Source organism: Pleurodeles waltl, chromosome 1_2, assembly GCF_031143425.1.
Source record: "Pleurodeles waltl isolate 20211129_DDA chromosome 1_2, aPleWal1.hap1.20221129, whole genome shotgun sequence".
NCBI classification, from domain to species: Eukaryota; Metazoa; Chordata; class Amphibia; order Caudata; family Salamandridae; genus Pleurodeles; species Pleurodeles waltl.
The window spans coordinates 529,974,325-529,996,872 of NC_090437.1; positions in this window are offsets into that span (position 1 = coordinate 529,974,325).

A 22,548-nucleotide genomic window follows, 5' to 3' on the forward strand; every position below is an offset into this window, starting at 1 on the left:
AACTCATCTGCACCACTAAAAGGACCCACTTCACAAACCGCATCGACGCCAACGCTCACAACAGTAAAGAGCTCTTCGGCATCGTCAATGAGCTCTCCACCCCCAGGACCTGCTCCAATGAACCCCCGCGATCACAGGAGTTCTGCAACTCACTTGCAGCCCACTTCCGTCAAAAGATAGAAGAAATCCACAATAGCTTCAAAACCTAGACCCACCAGCTGACTACAAACACCAAGAACCCAATGCTCCAAGCAACACCCACCTTCTCCACACCTGGATCCCATCAACATAGAGGACACCGCCACCACCATGGCCTCCATCCACTCCGGATCACCATCGGACCCCTGCCCACACCATATCTTCAATAAGGCAAACATCATCATCGCCTCCCACCTCTGCAAAACCATCAATAGCTCCTTAGAGTCAGCCACCTTCCCAGAAAGATGGAAGCACGCAGAAATCAACACCCTGCTGTAGAAACCAAAGGCAGAACCAGACGACCCAAATAACTACCGGACGATATCCCTCCTCCCCTTCCCAGACAAGGTCATCGAAAAAATCGTATACAGACAACTATCCCGGTTCCTGGAAGACAGCAAGGTACTCAACACCTCCCAATCCGGATTCCACTGAAACCACAGCACGGAGACTGCACTCATTGATGCCACAGACGACATTAGGACCATGCTCAACGAAGGAGAAACAGCAGCACTCATCCTCCTGGACCTCTCCGCAGCCTTAGGCACAGTATGTCATCACACTCTCCGCACACGCCTCCACAATGCTGGAATCGGCAACAAGGCACTCGACTGGATCTTGTCATTTCTCTCAGGCAGAACCCAGAGAGTCCGCCTCCCACCGTTCCTGTCAGAAGCCTCCAGAATCATCTGTGGCGTTCCCCAAGGATCTTCGCTCATCCCTACGCTCTTCAACGTTTACATGGCCCCCCTCGCCAACATCGCACAAACCCACCACATCAACATAGTTTCCTACTCAGACGACACTCAGCTCATCCTCTCCCTCACAAAAGACCCTACAACTGAAAAGAACAACCTCCACAACGGACTTCACGCCATCGCCAGCTGGATGGAATCAAGCCACCTCAAGTTAAACACAGACAAGACAGAAGTCCTCATCTTTGGCACCAACCCCTCAACTTGGAATGACTCCTGGTGGCCCACCTCCCTAGGAACTGCGCCCTCATCCACCACCCACGCACGCAACCTAGGCTTCATCTTGGACTCCACACTCAGCATGACTCAGCAGGTCAGTGCCATCTCCTGTTCCTGCTACAACACTCTCCGCATGCTCTGCAAAATCTTCAAGTGGATTCCCGTCGAAACCAGGAAAACTGTCACCCACGGCCTGGTCTGCAGTCGATTGGACTACGGAAACGCCCTATATGCAGGAATAACAACCAAACTCCTAACAAAGCTGCAAAGAATCCAGAACGCATCTGCCTGCCTCATTCTGGACATCCCACGCCGCGACCACATTTCCCCCCACCTCAGAGACCTTCACTGGCTACCAGTATCAAAGAGGATCACCTTCAAACTCCTCATCCACGCACACAAGGCCCTCCAAGACATAGGCCCAGCCTACCTCAACGACAGACTCACCTTCCACACCCCCACCCACAATCTTCGCTCCACCAGCCTCGCCCTCGCCTCCATCCCCCGCATCCGCCGCACCACCGCCGGAGGAAGATCCTTCTCTCATCTAGCCACCAAGACCTGGAACTCCCTACCGCTCCACCTTCGCCAGACCCAAGACCTCTCGACATTCAGGAAACGCCTCAAGACATGGCTTTAGGACCAGTAGCTCCCCCCCCCCCAGCGCCTTGAGACCCTAACGGGTGATTAGTGCGCTCTATAAATCCTTGATTGATTGATTGATTGAGTTAAGGTTTCATAACATCCATATATGAGGGCCAATGAAATTACAGACAAAGAAATTACAAAATTATAAATTACAAAATAATGGCCTACGTGCCCCTAATTATGAATATGGGGGCTTTTCACATTTGACAAACAGTATGTGCTCCGGGTACTAGATGTCTCAATATATGTTGTTCAAGCTAGCATGCAATATTGCGTCACAAGTGTTGTGTTCTTGGAAAGTCTTGGATCATAATGCATTCCAAGCATAAAATGAGAAAACAATAAACATGTTTCATCAGGGTCATGAATTTCAACAAGAGGCCTTGCTATCATTGAGTATCACAGAGCCAGGCAAGGCAAAAAGAATTCCATGCTAAAACAATACAAAGCAATTTCACACTCTCCGGAAGCAGAGAGTGGGTACTTGATGAACAGTGCAGCAAGTTTGGGTTGAGCCGCACACAAGGTCTTTGATGTCCATGAGACCTCAGGGAAGAACTGGAGGCAAGCCCTTGGGGACACTCTGGGGTAGTCCTTAGTTCCTTTTGGCAAGGAAGATATCATCAGGCCTCAGGGCAACTCATCAAAGCAGGGAACAGTCAGGCACAGCAAGGTGCAATCCTTCCAGCACAGCATCAAATAGTCCAACAAGGTTTCTTTCAAATCCAAAAGTGAACTGATTTTAGGGGGCCAGAGTCCCAATACTTACACTATGTTCCTTTGATTTTGGGAATGACTTCGAAGGATTCTTCTGAAGTTCACAGGTCCCCCTTTCAAACCAGCTCTGGCTCTGGACTATCAGTAGGGGAACATTAGCCCTTTGTGTGGAGACAGGCACTTCTCTACTGAAGTGTAGATGTGAGTTTCCCTCCACCCTTGCAGTCCATGAAGACCCATCCGTATGCAGGTGAAACAGATGCAGTTGAGTGTCCTATGTTGTGGTATCTGAAGGGAATACACAAATGTAGCTGTCACCCAGCCCAGACAAGACATGTATTGGAGACAGGCTGTCAGGCACACAGAGCAGTGAGAGTAGAGAAATGCCCACTTTATTAAAATGGTATTTTTAAAATAGTAATAATACATCCAGCTTTACTAGTAAACAGGATTTATTATAACCATCCAATGATATAGAACATGATGTAGCTACTTCTTTCTGATCAGGAATTACAACTTAAAAATATATTAAGGAATCCCAATGCTGGCCTATAGGAGGAACAGGCCTTAGATATGTTTTAAGGGCTATTGAAGTGGGTGGCACAATCAGAGCTGCAGGTCCACTAGTGACATTAAATTTACATGCCCTGGGTATATTGTATACCTCTTTATAAGGGACTTACAAGGAACTTACAAGTACATTAAATATGCCAATTGTGGGTACACCACTATTTTTAGGGGAGAAGATCATGTACTTTAGCACTGGTTATTAGTGGTAAAGTGTTCAGAGTCCTAAGGCCAACAAAAATATGCAGCAAAATAGGAGGTGAAAGTCAAATATATCTGTGGTAAGACCACCCTAGTGCTGGTGGGAGCACAGACCATAGACTGCCCAAGTCCTGCCGACTCTGCCAGAATTTTCCACCTGTGCCATAGGAGTAGTGGCTGGCGGCGGTACCCCAGCCAGTTTTACCACTGGGCCAATCATGATGTGCCTTACTACTAAGGCAACTTTGGTGGGAAAACCACCACAGCTGAGTTGGCAGATTAGAAAGGAAATGAGGTAAGAATCTACCTGTTTTCCCATTTTCACTTCTGTTCCTGACTGAAATCCAGCCAGAGAAGCCCTGCCATTGCTGCTTTCACTTGACCACAAAGGAAAATGACCCGTTTGTCACCAGACTCGAAGGTCAACATTCCAAATCACTAGCTAAGGCTGAATTGTCACTTAACATTAGCTCAATAACAGTGCATTCAGAATACACGTCCTATAACTAATTTTAAAACACATGTGTGAAACTAGTTGTGTCAGAAATCATTGAAACATAACTGTATCAAAATCTATTGACTTACAAATATTTTAATTATAAGCAAAGTCAATGTGTGAACTTTGCAATGGGACATGCCAGTGAAATGTTGTATTTCCAGTTGTGAATGAGAGCCAGAACATGTATCTCACTGTAACATCAATCCCATTCCATTAACACAAGGAATAGTACAGCAATATGCCAATTTGGTCAATTGCAAGCCACAGGTTTAAATAACAATTAGCAATTCATTTTCTATTTATTTTAGTGTGGGCATAGGTTTCATTGCCTGCCCCTCACCAACTGAAAGTCTAAGGTCATGTCCCTTAGGCACTCAGGGGGTCATTCTGACCCTGGCGGTTTGGGAGCACCGCCAACAGGCTGGCGGTGCTCCCATGGGCATTCTGACCGCGTCGGTACAGCCGCGGTCAGAAACGGAAAACCGGCGGTGCACCGCCGGTTTCCCGCTGCCCTGGGGAATCCCAAGCTGCGCCGCCATGGGGATTCCGAGCCCCATCCCGCCATCCTGTTCCTGGCGGTTTTGGCCACCAGGAAGAGAATGGCGGTATGGGGTGTCGTGGGGCCCCTGGGGGCCCCTGCAGTGCCCATGCCGATGGCATGGGCACTGCAGGGGCCCCCATAACCGGGCCCCACAAAGATTTTCAGTGTCTGCCATGCAGACACTGAAAATCGCGATGGGTGCAACTGCACCCGTCGCACCCCTTCCACTCCGCCGGCTCCATTTGGAGCCGGCATCCTCATGGAAGGGTGTTTCCCGCTGGGCTGGCGGGCGGCCTTCTGGCGGTCGCCCGCCAGCCCAGCGGGAAACCCAGAATAACCGCGGCGGTCTTTTGACCGCGCAGCGGTATTCTGCCGGCGGGACTTTGGCGGGAGGCCTCCGCCGCCGCCAAGGTCAGAATGAGGGCCTCAGCATTTCCAGTGCTGCGATGCTTCCAGAACATGGCAATGACCCTTTCGTAACTGAGAGGGTATCACAGGGCTGAAACCATCACCCCAGCCAACACGTCCCTCTTTTCACATCTTATCAGATGCATCTGTTTTCAGCAATGTGTATGGAATTATTGATGGGTAGCAATTAGGTACCGGCCTGTTGCTCACCGGGGTTCTATGTAAGATTACAGAAAGCGACTCTCAAGTTTTTGTGATGTCGATTCAAAGCAGTTCATCAAGTGCCTTGCCACTTTGACTTGTTTGCTAAAGCTTCCTGCTGCCCCACCAGAACCCATCATTTTACCCTTTGAAACCCTAGTTTTCACTCCTGAGGAGTAAAAAATTAGGTTTTAAATTTGCCATTCTGCATATATTCTTTGCATGGAGCCATACAAAACAACTGTTTGATCATGGGACAAACATGAACTGTGTGGGAAAAAATTAACCTTCTTTGTCTTTGCTAAGCAATGAGGTAACAGCCAAGAAGGAATAGTGTACATATATATAGTTTGCGGTACATCATAAAGACAGTTCATAAAACAATCCTGCAATTAGATTGCTAGCTAGGCCAGGTTAGTGTCTTGTTCCAAACACAAACAAGAGTACTTCTGTCCTGCTGTGAAAGGTTTGTACAATGAGATTAATCAGCTGTTTATTGAGTGAGTTTTGCAATGATCCTAACCTTGTCACTGGTCTGTGAGCAAAGAACATGCAAGATAGGCACTCTTTTAAACAATGACTCTGAAAAGCAATTGGCATTTGCTTTAATATGTTAGATGTCCACAGAAACCCATGTCCTACAGGTCCATAGGGGTCAAACTAGTTAATTTTATACATAACAATATTAAGACAGAACCACTAATTGACACTTCCTATGCCCCACTTATTGTAGCGCCTGGTGAGCAGTGCTTAACTTGATCAGGCAGTTACAGGTGGGGCCGACCTGCACTTATTTTTGGAGAACAGCTCTTCGTTTTCTTCATCAGACTTTCACCAAGACAGAAAAACATGCAACAGGGAAAGAAAGAGGAAGAGAAAGACAAAAAAGCAGTGATAAAAGGAGAAAGAAGGGATGAAAAAGAAACTGAAAGAGTGAGATAAACAGGCAAGGCGTCTGGTGATGGATGAAAAAAGGAATGCAATGGATTCAAGACTATGTAGCCTTGGTATTCAGAGACCTGATATTTGTAGCCCCAGCTGCGGGATTCTGAAATACAACTATTAGCACTGCTTCCAGGTTGTTGTTATGTGCTGGATTCACTTTTTTCCTGTTTTTGTTACTCTGGGCACTGTACCTCTGCTGACCAGTGCTGAAGTACAAGTGCTCCCTTTGTGAAAATGAAGATGTAATTGGATTTTTCCCTAATTGGCATATTTGATTCACTATTACATCCCTAGTAAAATGCAAGAGAGGTGCCTACGGCTTGTAAATGAAAAGCTACTAGTGGGTCTGCAGCATGGATTGCCACTGCAGTGTCTGTGTATGCAGCTTTAAACTGACAATTCGACTTGGCAAGTGTACCCACCTGCCACGCCCAAACCTTCCCTTTTCATACCTTTAAAGCACCCCTAAGTAGGCCCTAGGTAGCCCCATGGGCAGGGTGCAGTGTATGTTAAAGATAGGACATTTGCTTGTGTGTTTTTACATGTCCTAACAGTGAAATACTGCCAAATTCAGTTTTCACTATTGCAAGGCCTATCCCTCTCATAGGTTGCCATGGGGGGGGGCTGCCTTTAAGTATTCTTAAAGTGCAGTTTATCTTTGAGTGCAGATAGAAATTTGGAGTTTGGGGTCTCTGAACTCACAATTTAAAAATACATCTGTTGGTGAAATTGGTTTTTAGATTGCTAGTTTGAAAATGCCACTTGTAGAAAGTAGGCATTTTCTTGCTTAAACTATTTTGTGACTCTTCCTGTTTGTGGATTCACGGTATGGGTCAGACTGACAGTTGGGTTGTTTGTGAATCTCCTCTAGACAGTGACACAAAGGGAGCTGGGGTGCAGCCTGCATATCCTGATTAGCCATCTGGCTAGAGCAGAGGGAAGAGTGGTCACTTACACCTGAAAGGGCTGTGCCTGCCCTCACACATTGCAGTCTCCAACCGCCTGGTGGTTGTCTGGGGCCTGGCCTGGGCAGGGCAGGATCCTGTAAACAACAGGGACTTTTCTTTGACGTTAGGCAACTTCAAAGGCAGAAAGGGACACAAATATTGGACCCAAAACCCCAGACTTTAGATCACCTCAAGACTACCTGAAGGATTCAAGAGGAGCCTCTGCCAGGAGAAGAGCTGATGAGCTGAGAAGTGCTGCCCCTGCCTGTGACTGTGCTTTGGTGGGCTATCCTGCAGTTGCTGCTGCTGTCTGTAAAAGGGGACAAAGAATGGACTTTATAGTGTATTCCTGCTTGAGAGGCATCTCCAGGGCTTGGACTGAGCTTGCCTCCTGTTTTTGAAACCTCAGGAACAGCAATGGCTTCACCAACCAGTCTCTGAGTCTGCATACTGTGGACTCCAGTTTGTCAGAGGGTGCCATTCTAGTTCCTGGACCCCTAAAATGTAATTTCTGGTAAAATCATGTGAAACGATGCCAGACGACGCTGTGAGACTTCGTAAGGACGTAGCCGTGCGACTTCATAAGGTCGAGGAACCCGTGATGCCGCCTGCACCTGAAGCTGTGGATCTCGCAGAAGTGCGACGACCCCACCGACATTGCAGGCCCTGTGTCACTGACGCCGCTGATGTCCCAAGAACTCGCAAGATCAGAGTGTCGTAGCACCGACGTTCATGATACCCAACCCCATCACAGTGCCTGTGACCCTGTGATGTTACCATGACCCCGTGAGGTTGGCCTGCAGCATCGAGACTTTGCCGGAGGTGCCCAGGGACCGACTCCTCACAACTGATGCACCTCATCTCCACCACTTTGCAGAAGGGCTTGACGCCTCTTCAAGACGCCTCTGCTCTTCACCTCGCAGCACCGGAATTGATGCCAACTTGAATCCAGCAACGCCTTGCTTGCTGACTCCGTGCACCAGCCTGTTTTCCACACATTTGTTAAGGTACCATTCCTGGAGACCTGTGTGACTCCGTAAATGGCGCCAGTGGCATTGCATTGTGGGAAATGACTCCGTCATGACACCGCTTAACATCAAAATGCAGCATTGGTGCGTATAGGCACTACTTTTGTGTTTTTAATTGCTAAAGTCATAATTTTAATTGTGGATTTTCTTTGTACTTGGTCTAGTTTACTTAGATAAATACTTACTATTTTTCTAAACATGTGTGGTGTCCATTTTGTAGTGTTTCACTGTATTACTGTGTGTGTTGGTACAAATACTTTATACATTGCTTCTGGGTTGAGCGTTTCTGCTCATGCCAAGCTACCAAGGGGCTGAGCGGGTGTTAACCAGGTGTGTTTCTCCTCTCCCCTGCTGATAGTGCGGGTCCTTGCTTTGACAGTGGCCAACCTTTGCACCATAGAGTAACAGTAGCAGCCCGAGTCTAGCATAGGTTTTGTAGTGGAATGGTATCCTTCCAGTACAAAATACAATACTTAGACTAATTTTAAAACTTGTCCCACTTTGCTTGTGTGATGTACAGTGCAGCACACATGCAAAGTCGGAATAGAAAGGAGAAATAAAGGCGTTTCCAATGCACCACCCATCTTCCTATTAACTGCTAGGCACAGCGCTGCTATGTGTTTCTTTTAAGTGAATTTCCAGTCCAAAATAAGCTTTCACTGAAAAGTATAGTGGGGAAACAATTCCAAACACAGCACAAAATCGTAGTAACTTTACCCCACATTATCTCATTATGAATAATAGGTAACTCCAATGAGGCTGCCAACACGACTAACCAGCCAATTCTAGATCATAAGATGAACTGCATGCCCTCCTGTAAGGTGTTTTTCATGCAAAAGATTTACCCACTGAAAGCAGTTGAGAGAACTTAGTAGAATAGTGGTCAAAAACATACAGGAACTTCGGCAGAAACGCAAAATCCCCTGTTGTCCCTAAAATGTTTTAATGGAGTGTAATTTCACCTCTTTATAGTTATATATAGCCAAATAATGTGTTATTCCAGAAATGGCGATTACCATTTTTTTCAGGACCATTTGCCTAGCTTTGCTCAGTTAATGTTGTTGCTATATCTAAATGAAAACAGATAGCCCACTTTTTGGTAAACTACTACAAGGAGACTTATTATTTGTTATTATTGCATATTTCATTCATCCTACATGACTTTTCGATTCAGGGTACTTGCCTCTCTTTCCCACAGAAGTGAGCAAGTTGTTCACAAAGCCAAAAAGTTGTGGTTCATACTTAGATATTTTCCTGGAACAATAGTAGTTTTTTCCCCCATTTTAGTAATATTTACAATTGAAATTGTAGAAAAGATTGTTAACCCTTCACGGAGATTTGTTAGAATTCCAGGACATATGGAATGTCTGTTTCTAGGTGTTCAGATATGTAAATCATTGACTACTTTGGTCCCTAGCTTTGCCTGTTAGTAGGCATGAGCATATTTTAGCATTCAGAAAGTAAAACAGTCATTTATTTCCATGGATCTAAGGCAACATTTTCTAGTTCATCTTTTAGCTGCAGTGCAGAAGCCTGCTATCTATTTTCTATGAATTCCCTTTCTTCTGTACATATTGCAAGTCAGAATAATCGGATACTGGACGTTTTTAACCTCAAAAGATCTAGGGCCAGATGTAGGTACAAAAAAATTAGCGACTCGCAATTTGCGAGTATGTGCGACTCGCAAATTGTGTGTCGCTAATTGGAATGCAGGTACAATGTCTGTGTACAATTTGCGACTCGCACCTGGAGTCGCAACGCAGATAGCGAGTCCGCTGTCTGCGAGGTCGCTGATTGCGACCGCGCAAAAAACAAACTTGCAATTTGCGAGTGGGTGTCGCAAATTGCGAGTACCATGTAAATTGATTGCAGGTGCTGCAGAACACTCCAGAAACCACTCCAGAACACTCTAGAAACACTTCCTGGCACATGATGATGACATCACAGCCAGGAAGTTTACTAATACACCTGGGAGGAGGGAGGACCACACCCATTTTAAACTGCTGCACAGCCAACAGGAGGAACAGCAGCTACAATGGCTGAAACACCAAGAAAAAGAAAACTCACATTTTCTGAGAAGGAGCTGGAGGTGCTGACAGAAGAATGCTGTCAGCACTATGATGATCTCTTTGGAAAGGCAGCCCTCAATGTGCCAGATTCAACCAAAAAACAACTCTGTCTGGAGATCCAAGAAAAAGTGAACTCCCTGGGGGTGAGCCACAGGAGTGTGGAAGAGATAAAAAAAACTGTGGTATGACCTCCGCTCCTGGACCAGGGAGAGAGTGGCAGAAAGGCTCCGGGAGATGAGAGGCACAGGAGGGGGACCATCATCCGTACCACCACCCACACCCCTGGAAGAAAGGGTGGAGGAGACCCTGGAGCAGGAGGCAGTGACAGGAATAGGAGATCTGGACACCTCTGAGCCCACTACATCAACCGGTGAGTACCATGTGATATGCCTGTACCCCCATCAATGCCATACCCCCACCCACCATGTAGACAGGGGCATGCACAACCAAGATAGCTCCATTACAGGGTAGCAAACACCAGAATGATGCATTATGGGAAATGTAGTCAAGTAGGCAGTTCATAGGCAAATGTTTATTAGGAAGTGTGCAACAGATAGTAGACACTGACAGTCTGTTCCCAATGTCCCACAGGTCTCCCACAAGACACCACCACAAGCCACAGCAGCCAGCCCCATGAGGACAGCACAGGAGCTGCCACCAGTCCCACCTGCACGACCAACACCATCCCTGTGATGTCAACACCTGCTGCAACAATGGTTCAGGAGGCTGCGCCAGCAACAGGCAGGAGTGCCACAGTAGAGCATACAGGGCATTCACCGCTGCGCAGGCGACGCAGGTTCAGGAGAGCAGGGCTGCAGGCTGAGTCCGGCCGTCCATCTACCACCAACACCGAGGCACAGCTGCTCCGTGGTCAGCGCCTGCAGAACAATATGTTAGGGCGTATTAGTGGGGTGCTGCACCGCTTTGTGAGGAGCAATGAGGCCAGCATGCAGCAGCTCCATTCCCAATTGGACGTGATTGGCACAAACACTGGGGCCCATATTTATACTTTTTGACGCAAAACTGCGCCAATGCAGTTTTGCGTCAAAAAAATTAGCGCCGGCTAACGCCATTCTGAAGCGCCATGCGGGCGCCGTATTTATTGAATGACGTTAGCCGGCGTTAGCCGCCGGCGCCGTCTGGTGTGCGTTAAAAAAAACGACGTACACCAGGCAGCGTTGGCGTAGGGGGATATGGGGCTTGGGCGTCAAGAAATGGGGCAAGTCAGGTTGAGGCAATTTTTTTGCCTCAACCCGATTTGTGCCATTTTTTACGACTCCCAACCCCCATAGAAATGACTCCTGTCTTAGCAAAGACAGGAGTCATGCCCCCTTGCCCAATGGCCATGCCCAGGGGACACAACATTTTTTAAAAAAGAACTTACCTGAACTTACCTTAATGTCCCTGGGATGGGTCCCTCCAGCCTTGGGTGTCCTCCTGGGGTGGGCAAGGGTGACAGGGGGGGTCCCTGGGGGCATGGGAGGGCACCTCTGGGCTCCTTCAGAGCCCACAGGTCCCTTAACGCCTGCCTTTTGCAGGTGCTAAAAAACAGCGCAAAAGCGGCCGTACGTCATTTTTTTTGACCCGCCCACTCCCGGGTGTGATTTTTGCCCAGGAGTATAAATCTGACGCACATGCCTCTGAGTCGTTTTTTTAGACGGGAACGCCTACCTTGCATATAATTAACGCAAAGTAGGTGTCCAAGCAAAAAAATGACGCTAACTCCATGGACTTTGGCGCTAGACGCGTCTTACGCCAAAGTATAAATATGGAGTTAGTTTTGCGTCGAAATTGCGTCAAAGAAAACAACGCAATTCCGGCGCAAACGGAGTATAAATATGCCCCTGGGGACCTAGCCCTGTCCATGAGGGAAGTGGTGGCAGGACTACAGTCACAGGGCGAGGGTGGGCGGCGCAGGGACCGTCAGCTGCTACAGAGGCTTGACAGGATGGCCACATCAATTGGCAGACTGGCAGTTAACACCACTGGCCTGTCGAGAAGGACAGTTGGCCTCCAAGTAGAAATGGGCCACTTTGCAGGGGATGTGGCTAGAGGCCTGGGCCGGATCACACATGTGATCGATTTAATGGAGGCACGGCATCTGTCCAAGGGCACAGGGGACACAACCCAGGACTGCGAAGAGGGCTCTACAGTGAGCAGTGTCTCTGCCACTGACACTAGGGTGCTCCGGAATGGGAGTACCAGGCAGAGCACTGCAGAACAACCTGGGACCAGCCAGGCTGGCAGAGACCGCCGTAGGACATAGACTGGACCCTGTCCCTGATGTAGGGGCACATGACACAAATGTGCCCCATGCATGGTTTGCTTTTTGATGTTCATGAACAGTTAGTAATTGTAAATAGTTGAATTTCTGCACATATTAAATAGTTTTTTTTTGTTCCACTTAACAAATGGAGTGTTTGGTCAATAGGTGAGTATGGCTGAAGTTGACACGTACCTTCCAAAGTATTGGGTTGCGATGTGTTCCCGTCTCAGTCTGCCTTGATTTGCTATACTCCGATCCCCATGATGGCGATGTGGTTGCTCCTGCTCATCATCCTCTGAATCAGGGTCTGCAGGGGTGAGAGGTAGCCCACATCGGGTGGCAATATTGTGCAGGATGGCGCATGCGACAACAATTTTGAATGCTGTAATGGGGGTATACTGGAGGGCACCTCCACTGCGGTGGAGGCATCTGAACCTTGCTTTCAGCAATCCGAAGGTGTGTTCTATTATGTTCCTGGTCCTCTGATGTGCACTGTTGTATCGCCTCTCGGAATCATTGCTGGGTGTTAAGTACGGAGTCATAATCCATGGCCGTAGAGCATATGCACTGTCACCTGTTGGGCACAAACATTACACTGTTAGAAAGTCCTGGTTGGTGTGCACAGTGACCTGTGTGTATGTCTGTGAGGTTTATGCAGCTCTACCTAGGAGGTATCTGTCTCCAAACTCCCCACGTTCCAGGCGTTGGTGTATCCCACTGTGCCTAAAAATGTAGGAGTCATGGGTACTGCCTGGAAATTTTGCTACAATGTCGGTGATGACATAGTGGGCATCACAAACAACCTGAATATTGAGTGAGTGGGTACACTTTCTGTTGCGGAACAGATGTTCCAGGTTTGCAGGGGGGCATATTTGAATATGTGTCCCATCTACACACCCTATGACATGGGGAAAGTTGGCAATGCGGTAAAATTGCAGCTTGGTGCTGTTAATTTCTGCCTCATTCCTGGGTAGGTATATGAAGTGAGACATGTGTGTGAGTATGGCATCTAGGAATGCCCTGAGGAACCTTGACAGTGCACTTTGAGATACCCCACCTGCCACAGCAATGACCCCCTGATAGCTCCCTGAGGCCAAGAAGTGCAGTGAGCATAGCACTTGCACATGCGTAGGGATGGCGCAGCCGCGCAGCGTCTGGCGTTCTAGCTGTGGTTTTAGTAATTCAATTAATTCTAGTATGGCTGCGCTGCTAAGGCGGTATTTGTCCTATATCTCTTCCTCAGTTTGCTGGAAGAGTGTCTGCCTTGTTCTGTAAATCTTCTCCTGTCTCTGGCTCCTCCTCCTCCTCTGCTGGGCTGCATGGACTCTCCTCCTCACTGCTATCAGGTATATCTCCGCCATCTTGAGTAACCCAGATGCCTTCTGGGTCTCCTTTTATACTTTGGTAATGGTTACCACCTGCTCTGAGTTGGTGGTAAATGGGACATGCAAACTGGGCTTTTTGCGACTAGTCGCAATTTGCGAGTTGCAATTGCATATGATTTGCGACTCGCAAATTGCCACTTCCTATTTGCAGGTCGCAAAATGGGTTTGCAATCTTTGCGAGTCGCTAGCGGCTCGCATCGCTTTTTGCGAGTCGGAAATGGGATTTTTGCATCCCATTTCCGATTTTGCACAGTCGCAAATAGCGATTCGGGCCATTTGCGACTCGCAAAACTTTGCTACATCTGGCCCTAATTTCTTTACAGAATGCCATCAGACTGCAAAAGGTCATAGTCTTCCTATACTATTTACAGTGGGATATGCCACCTAGGCCTATCTTTAGCTAACAGAGGTAAATGTGCTTGCATGAGAAGACGCTTTGAAAAAATGGCTGGTCAGATTGCTCAATCGGTGTTGTACCCTGCCTTATTCACCATAACTAGTAGGGCGCTGAGGGAGGGAGGGGATCAGTGCTTAATTTGTGCTTGTTGTTTCCGGTGCTGAGCACCGGCACTTATTTTTCAGGGCCGGCGCTTATTCTTCTGCCCCAACCATTTGCTGCGAGAAAAAGACACATATGGGAAAGACGGAGGTACAGATAAACGAAAAAGTGTCACAATGGGAGAAAGCAGAAAGCTGCAAGAGTGGGCTGAAGGGGCAGGGAGTGGCTTTAAATGGATTGAAGAGGACCGAGATGGCTTCTGGATTGCGCTATCTCAGTATTCCGTGTTCCCAAATTTAATTGCACCAGCCGTGTGTTTAAGAGGAGTGCTTTGAGCACCGGCACGTTTTTATTTACAAATTAAGCACTGGAGGGGATTCCAGGCTGAGACACGTTTTTGTTTGGACTACCTACATGCCCTTGATGGCAGGCATGATGCACAGCACAGTATTTTAACTGAATTGCTCGGGTGGTTTACAAAGTCTTTTTTTGCGGAATAACCAGAACGTGTACCTCAGAGTATAAAAGATGATCTTCACTGTACAATGACCTATGTAAGGACAATAACCTTTAATTTCAGAGGACAGAAGTGCATTTTTACAGTCAATTTATATGGTGAGCCCTGCATCAGACCACAAAAAAAACTGTTATGTTGCTCTAATAGTGAAAAGTATAGGGCCCTGGATACTGGCTTAAGAGCAGTTTCAGAATACTTTAATAGTAAAGACATTCTGAGACAGTTGAACAAGCATAGTGAGCCGCCTGAGGGTTTAGAGAGGTTTTTAAAAAGTTGTCATACGATTCCATTTAGTAAGCTATTTCTCTAAATATTTGCTATAATGCGATGAGTTTTACAAAATAGAAAAAACAGTAAGATATGTCAAAGCTTCACAGTATGGAAGACACTAAGCAACCTTACTGCTCAGCAATAGTAAACATGTATGTCGTTATGAGTATTTAGCAAGCAGTGGTTATTGACTGTGACAACATAAGACTTAATTTAGATTTTTTACTTTACAATGAAAGTAATGAGAGAGCACTCTTCTTTACGCTGTTTTTTAACCCTCATGATTTTAATGCAATTTCTGAAAGTAAAAAAAAAATTGAAACAGGACAAAGGGGGGTTATTACAACTTTGGAGGAGGTGTTAATCCGTCCCAAAAGTGACGGTAAAGTGACGGATATACCACCAGCCGTATTACGAGTTCCATAGGATATAATGGACTCGTAATACGGCTGGTGGTATATCCGTAACTTTACCGTCACTTTTGGGACGGATTAACACCTCCTCCAAAGTTGTAATAACCCCCAAAATGTCTAACAAAGCTAGGATTGTATGAGAAACACGTTGATTACCCGTTTTTTCTTTACAAAAAAATTCAGAACATTTTCTCTCACAAGCGAGTCGAATGTCGCATGCAGGTTAACTAGAGAAACTGCAAGCTTTGCAAAAATGTGTCATCCTCACCCTACATCGAAGGCAATTCCGACAACCGTACCATATTTTTCTTAAGGAGTATAGCAAACAGAGTTGCAAAAAAGAAAACAAGCATTTGCAATGCAACGGGTCTCGCATTTCTCCAAGTTAGAGCTATTAGCAGTTGTAAACTCTGAACCGGACTAAACAAGCGAGATCGCACTGCGAAAAAAAGAGAAAAAGTAGTCCACAAACAGGATGGAAAACAGCGAGCCTCATATGTTTTCAGTACTTGGTCGCTGCGCTCGAGGAGGGCTAACCACCGGAAAAGGCATGACGTATGCATAACTTCTACTAATGAAAGCAAGCAGATTTTAAAAGGCAAGCCCATGAACCAATGAAAGACACTGATGTGACATGGAAGGGGCTCGGAGACCTTTTCTAACTACTACAGTGTCTCGCAAGCGCATGCTACGCAGGTTCAACCCTAAAAATAGTTGAGAGAGAAGACAAAAATCTAAAAATACAAATCGGTAGGTTTGCCAATTTCGAAAACCAAAGTAAAATTTTTTCATAAATTTATCTGACTTTCCGTTCATAACAAAAATATTCATACATTTTGCCTTTCTAAGCCAGCATATTTGATGAATTGGTCAAAGAAGTGAAAGTTATATTCATACTTAAGCATGACTTAGGCATTTTACAATTTTAATATTTTGAGTAATTTGGGCCCAATGTGTTTAAATTTGTCTTGTGGAGCAAGTCTGTTAATGCTGAACTGGCAACGTAGATCCTGTTGGCTTAACAGAAAATTATGTTCCTTTACCTCTGTTTACCTATAGGTGTCAACTGATCCACTGCAATGACAATTAATTTCAGGCAGTCCCCTTATTGTATCCTTCATTCCTCTGCATGGTGTGACATATGGGCACATACGCAGGGTCGGATTGGGAAGGCGGGTAGTCTGGCATTGGCCGGTGGGCTGATGCTCAGGATCACCTGTGGTCTGGTTGTTTAGGGCTTTTGTAAACTAGTAAACAGAGATGCAATGTCTCCCCCTGTCCCTGCCACGCTTCGTCAATCTGTTGCCAGTACCATGGGCATTCTGTTGCATGATGTCAAACTGAGGCTGGGGGGCAGGTGTTGTTCTGGCCCTTAGGGCCTTCTCCCCTCAGGCCCCAGCCTTGTGTGTCCGGCTCAGCCCAGAAGCGGTGTCATCGCCTGTTGGGCCATCACTTTCAGGCTATTGTGGATGCGGGGAGAGTGAGAATATGCAGGGGCCTTGCAGGGGGGGCATTCTTACCTAAGCCCTTTTTGAGTAGCAGCAGCAGACCTGTGTATTTCTTGTCCCCTCTTCCCTGCAAGGTCATACCCTAAGGCTATAGTGGGCTGAGGAGGGGGTGAGTAAAAGAACGGTCCTCAACAGGTGTTATCACCTTGGTCCCAGTGTTTTTCAGGCCTTGGTGAATGGGTACTGTGGAGTAAGTTAGAGTTCTGGCATCAGTACAACAGCCAGTGATTCTGGGCAAATCACTTCATCTATCTACCTAATATAAAAATGACTTTGATAATGTGCAATGTAGCTGGTGCTCTTGATAATTACTCCAGTTAACGATATATAAAACTATTTAAAAAAGTAACAATTTGGGAATGTGGGCCACTTTTTTTGGAGTGGCTGGGGTGAATTATGATCCCAATCTGACCCTACCCTTACAACTAACTGTGAGAAGGTAGCCTCTTTCTAGCCTTGTTACCCCCACTTTTGGCCTGTTTGTGAGTGTATGTCAGGGTGTTTGTCACTGTTTTCACTGTCTCACTGGGATCCTGATAGCCAGGCCTCAGTGCTCATAGTGAAAACACCATGTTTTCAGTATGGTTGTTATGTGTCACTGGGATCCTGCTGGTCAGGACCCCAGTGCTCATAGGTTTGTGGCCTATATGTATGTGTCACTGGGACCCTGTCACTCAGGGCCCCAGTGCTCATAGGTGTGCATGTGTATGTTCCCTGTGTGGTGCCTAACTGTCTCACTGAGGCTCTGCTAACCAGAACCTCAGTGGTTATGCTCTCTCATTACTTTTAAATTGTCACTAACAGGCTAGTGACCAATTTTACCAATTCACATTGGCTTACTGGAACACCCTTATAATTCCCTAGTATATGGTACTAAGGTACCCAGGGTATTGGGGTTCCAGGAGATCCCTATGGGCTGCAGCATTTCTTTTGCCACCCATAGGGAGCTCTGACAATTCTTACACAGGCCTGCCACTGCAGCCTGAGTGAAATAACGTCCACGTTATTTCACAGCCATTTTACACTGCACTTAAGTAACTTATAAGTCACCTATATGTCTAACCTTTACCTGGTAAAGGTTGGGTGCAAAGTTACTTAGTGTGAGGGCACCCTGGCACTAGCCAAGGTGCCCCCACATTGTTCAGAGCCAATTCCCTGAACTTTGTGAGTGCGGGGACACCATTACACGCGTGCACTACATATAGGTCACTACCTATATGTAGCTTCACAATGGTAACTCCGAATATGGCCATGTAACATGTCTATGATCATGGAATTGCCCCCTCTATGCCATCCTGGCATTGTTGGTACAATTCCATGATCCCAGTGGTCTGTAGCACAGACCCTGGTACTGCCAAACTGCCCTTCCTGGGGTTTCACTGCAGCTGCTGCTGCTGCCAACCCCTCAGACATGCATCTGCCCTCCTGGGGTCCAGCCAGGCCTGGCCCAGGATGGCAGAACAAAGAACTTCCTCTGAGAGAGGGTGTGACACCCTCTCCCTTTGGAAAATGGTGTGAAGGCAGGGGAGGAGTAGCCTCCCCCAGCCTCTGGAAATGCTTTCTTGGGCACAGATGTGCCCAATTCTGCATAAGCCAGTCTACACCGGTTCAGGGACCCCTTAGCCCCTGCTCTGGCGCGAAACTGGACAAAGGAAAGGGGAGTGACCACTCCCCTGACCTGCACCTCCCTTGGGAGGTGTCCAGAGCTCCTCCAGTGTGCTCCAGACCTCTGCCATCTTGGAAACAGAGGTGCTGCTGGCACACTGGACTGCTCTGAGTGGCCAGTGCCACCAGGTGACATCAGAGACTCCTGCTGATAGGCTCCTTCAGGTGTTAGTAGCCTATCCTCTCTCCTAGGTAGCCAAACCCTCTTTTCTGGCTATTTAGGGTCTCTGGGGAAACTTCAGATAACGAATGCATGAGCTCAGCCGAGTTCCTCTGCATCTCTCTCTTCACCTTCTGATAAGGAAACGACTGCTGACCGCGCTGGAAGCCTGCAAACCTGCAACATAGTAGCAAAGACGACTACTGCAACTCTGTAACGCTGATCCTACCGCCTTCTCGACTGTTTTCCTGCTTGTGCATGCTGTGGGGGTAGCCTGCCTCCTCTCTGCACCAGAAGCTCCGAAGAAATCTCCCGTGGGTCGACGGAATCTTCCCCCTGCAACCGCAGGCACCAAAAAGCTGCATTACCTGTCCCTTGGGTCTCCTCTCAGCACGACGAGCGAGGTCCCTCGAATCCAGCGACTCTGTCCAAGTGACCCCCACAGTCCAGTGACTCTTCAGCCCAAGTTTGGTGGAGGTAAGTCCTTGCCTCACCTCGCTGGGCTGCATTGCTGGGAACCGCGACTTTGCAGCTACTCCGGCCCCTGTGCACTTCCGGCAGAAATCCTTTGTGCACAGCCAAGCCTGGGTCCACGGCACTCTAACCTGCATTGCACGACTTTCTAAGTTGGTCTCCGGCGACGTGGGACTCCTTTGTGCAACTTCGGCGAGCACCGTTTCACGCATCCTTGTAGTGCCTGTTTCTGGCACTTCTCCGGGTGCTACCTGCTTCAGTGGGGGCTCTTCGTCTTGCTCGACGTCCCCTCTCTCTTCAGGTCCAATTTGCGACCTCCTGGTCCCTCCTGGGCCCCAGCAGCGTCCAAAAACGCCAAACGCACGATTTGCAGCTAGCAAGGCTTGTTGGCATTCTTTCGGCGGGAAAACACATCTGCACGACTCTCCACCGCGAGAGGGATCCGTCCACCAAAGTGGGAAGTCTCTAGCCCTTTTCGTTCCTGCAGAAACATCAGCTTCTTCTGTCCAGTTGAAGCTTCTTTGCACCCGCAGCTGGCATTTCCTGGGCATCTGCCCATCTCCGACTTGCTTGTGACTTTTGGACTTGGTCCCCTTGTTCCACAGGTACCCTAGATTGGAAATCCACAGTTGTTGCATTGCTGGTTTGTGTCTTTCCTGCATTATTCCTCTAACACGACTATTTTGTCCTTAGGGGAACTTTAGTGCACTTTGCACTCACTTTTCAGGGTCTTGGGGAGGGTTATTTTTCTAACTCTCACTATTTTCTAATAGTCCCAGCGACCCTCTACAAGGTCACATAGGTTTGGGGTCCATTCGTGGTTCGCATTCCACTTTTGGAGTATATGGTTTGTGTTGCCCCTATCCCTATGTTTCCCCATTGCATCCTATTGTAACCATACATTGTTTGCACTGTTTTCTAAGACTATACTGCATATTTTTGCTATTGGTATATATATCTTGTGTATATTTCCTATCCTCTCACTGAGGGTACACTCTAAGATACTTTGGCATATTGTCATAAAAATAAAGTACCTATATTTTTAGTATAACTGTGTATTGTGTTTTCTTATGATATTGTGCATATGACACTAAGTGGTACTGTATTAGCTTCACACGTCTCCTAGTTCAGCCTAAGCTGCTCTGCTAAGCTACCATTATCTATCAGCCTAAGCTGCTAGACACCCTATACACTAATAAGGGATAACTGGGCCTGGTGCAAGGTGCACGTACCCCTTGGTACTCACTACAAGCCAGTCCAGCCTCCTACATTGGTTGTGCAGTGGTGGGATAAGTGCTTGAGACTACTTACCACTCTTGTCATTGTACTTTTCATAAGAGAAAAATATACAAAACAAGGTCAGTGTATATACACATAGCCAAAAAGTTTTGCATTTCCTCTTTTCACTCTTTTCTAAGTGCTGAAAAGTACCTCTAAACTTTCAAAAAGTTCTTAAAAGTTTAAAAAGTTTTTTTCTGTCTTTCCAAAAAGTTCTGAAAACTTTTTTCTCTTTCTATCACTTTAACTCTCTCTAAAAATGTCTGGCACAGGCCAAAGTGTTGATCTGTCCAAACTTGCATATGACAACCTTAGCTGGAAAAGAGCAAGGAGTCTCTGTATAGAGAGAGGTTTGAGTGTAGGGAAGAATCCTTCCTTGGAACTGTTACTTAACATGCTTAGAGAACAGGATAAGGCCATAGGTGCCCCATCTGTTGAAAAAGTACCTAATAGTTCCCAATCTGATTCAGGGACTCCCCCAGGAAAAGATTCAGGAAAGAAACTTCCTAGCCTGCCCATTACTAGACAATCTAGCATAGATGGTAATGATGATGAGCCACACCAAATAAATAGTGTTGTCTCACATCATAGCAAAAGCATTTATTCTCACCATACTGGTAGTAATGTTTCTGTAAACCAAGCTGTTAGGGTGGCTTCTGTAAGGGACAGGTCTCCTTCTGTTCATTCCCATCATAGCTCTGTTTCTAGAAATGTCCCTCCCACCAACCCTGATGACAGAATGTTAGAGAGGGAACTCAATAAGTTGAGGGTGGAACAAACCAGACTGAAGCTTAAAATGCAACAGCTGGATTTGGATAGACAGTCTTTTGAATTAGAGAAGGAAAGACAGAAGTTGGGTTTAGATACCCATGGTGGCAGCAGCAGTATTCCCCATAGTCATCCTGCAAAAGAGCATGATTCCAGGAATCTGCACAAGATAGTTCCCCCTTATAAGGAGGGGGATGACATTAACAAGTGGTTTGCTGCACTTGAGAGGGCCTGTGTTGTACAGGATGTCCCTCAAAGGCAGTGGGCTGCTATCCTATGGCTATCATTTAGTGGAAAAGGTAGGGATAGGCTCCTTACTGTGAAAGAAAATGATGCTAATAATTTCCAAGTTCTTAAGAATGCACTCCTGGATGGTTATGGCTTAACCACTGAACAGTACAGGATAAAGTTCAGAGAGACCAAAAAGGAGTCTTCACAAGACTGGGTTGATTTCATTGACCATTCAGTGAAGGCCTTGGAGGGGTGGTTACATGGCAGTAAAGTTACTGATTATGAAAGCCTGTATAACACAATCCTGAGAGAGCATATACTTAATAATTGTGTGTCTGATTTGTTGCACCAGTACCTGGTAGACTCTGATCTGACCTCTCCCCAAGAATTGGGAAAGAAGGCAGACAAATGGGTCAGAACAAGGGTGAACAGAAAAGTTCATACAGGGGGTGACAAAGATGGCAATAAGAAGAAAGATTGTGAAAAATCTCAAGATAAGCATGGGGATAAGGGTAAAACCAAAGATCCCACTTCAAATCTTAAACACTCTTCAGAGGGTGGGGATAAAACAAATTCTTCCTCTTCTTCCCAACCTGCACACATTAAAAAGCCTTGGTGCTTTGTGTGTAAAAATAGAGGCCATAGGCCAGGGGATAAGTCCTGTCCAGGTAAACCCCCTGAGCCTACCACCACTAATACATCAAGCTCTAGTGCCCCTAGCAGTAGTGGTACTAGTGGTGGGACTGCTGGCAACAGTCAAGCAAAGGGTGTAGTTGGGTTCACTTATGGGTCCATAGTGGAAACTGATGTAATCAGTCCCAAGACAGTTTCTGTCACACCTAGTGGCACTGGCCTTGCCACACTGGCTGCTTGTCCCCTTACAATGGATAAGTACAGGCAGACAGTTTCAATAAATGGTGTTGAGGCCTTGGCCTACAGGGACACAGGTGCCAGTTTCACTTTGGTGACTGAAAACCTAGTGCCTCCTGAACAACACATCATTGGACAACAGTATAAGATTATTGATGTCCATAACTCCACTAAGTTTCTTCCCTTAGCTATAATTCAGTTTAGTTGGGGTGGAGTTACTGGCCCTAAGCAGGTGGTGGTATCACCTAGCTTACCTGTAGACTGTCTCTTAGGTAATGACCTAGAGGCCTCAGGTTGGGCT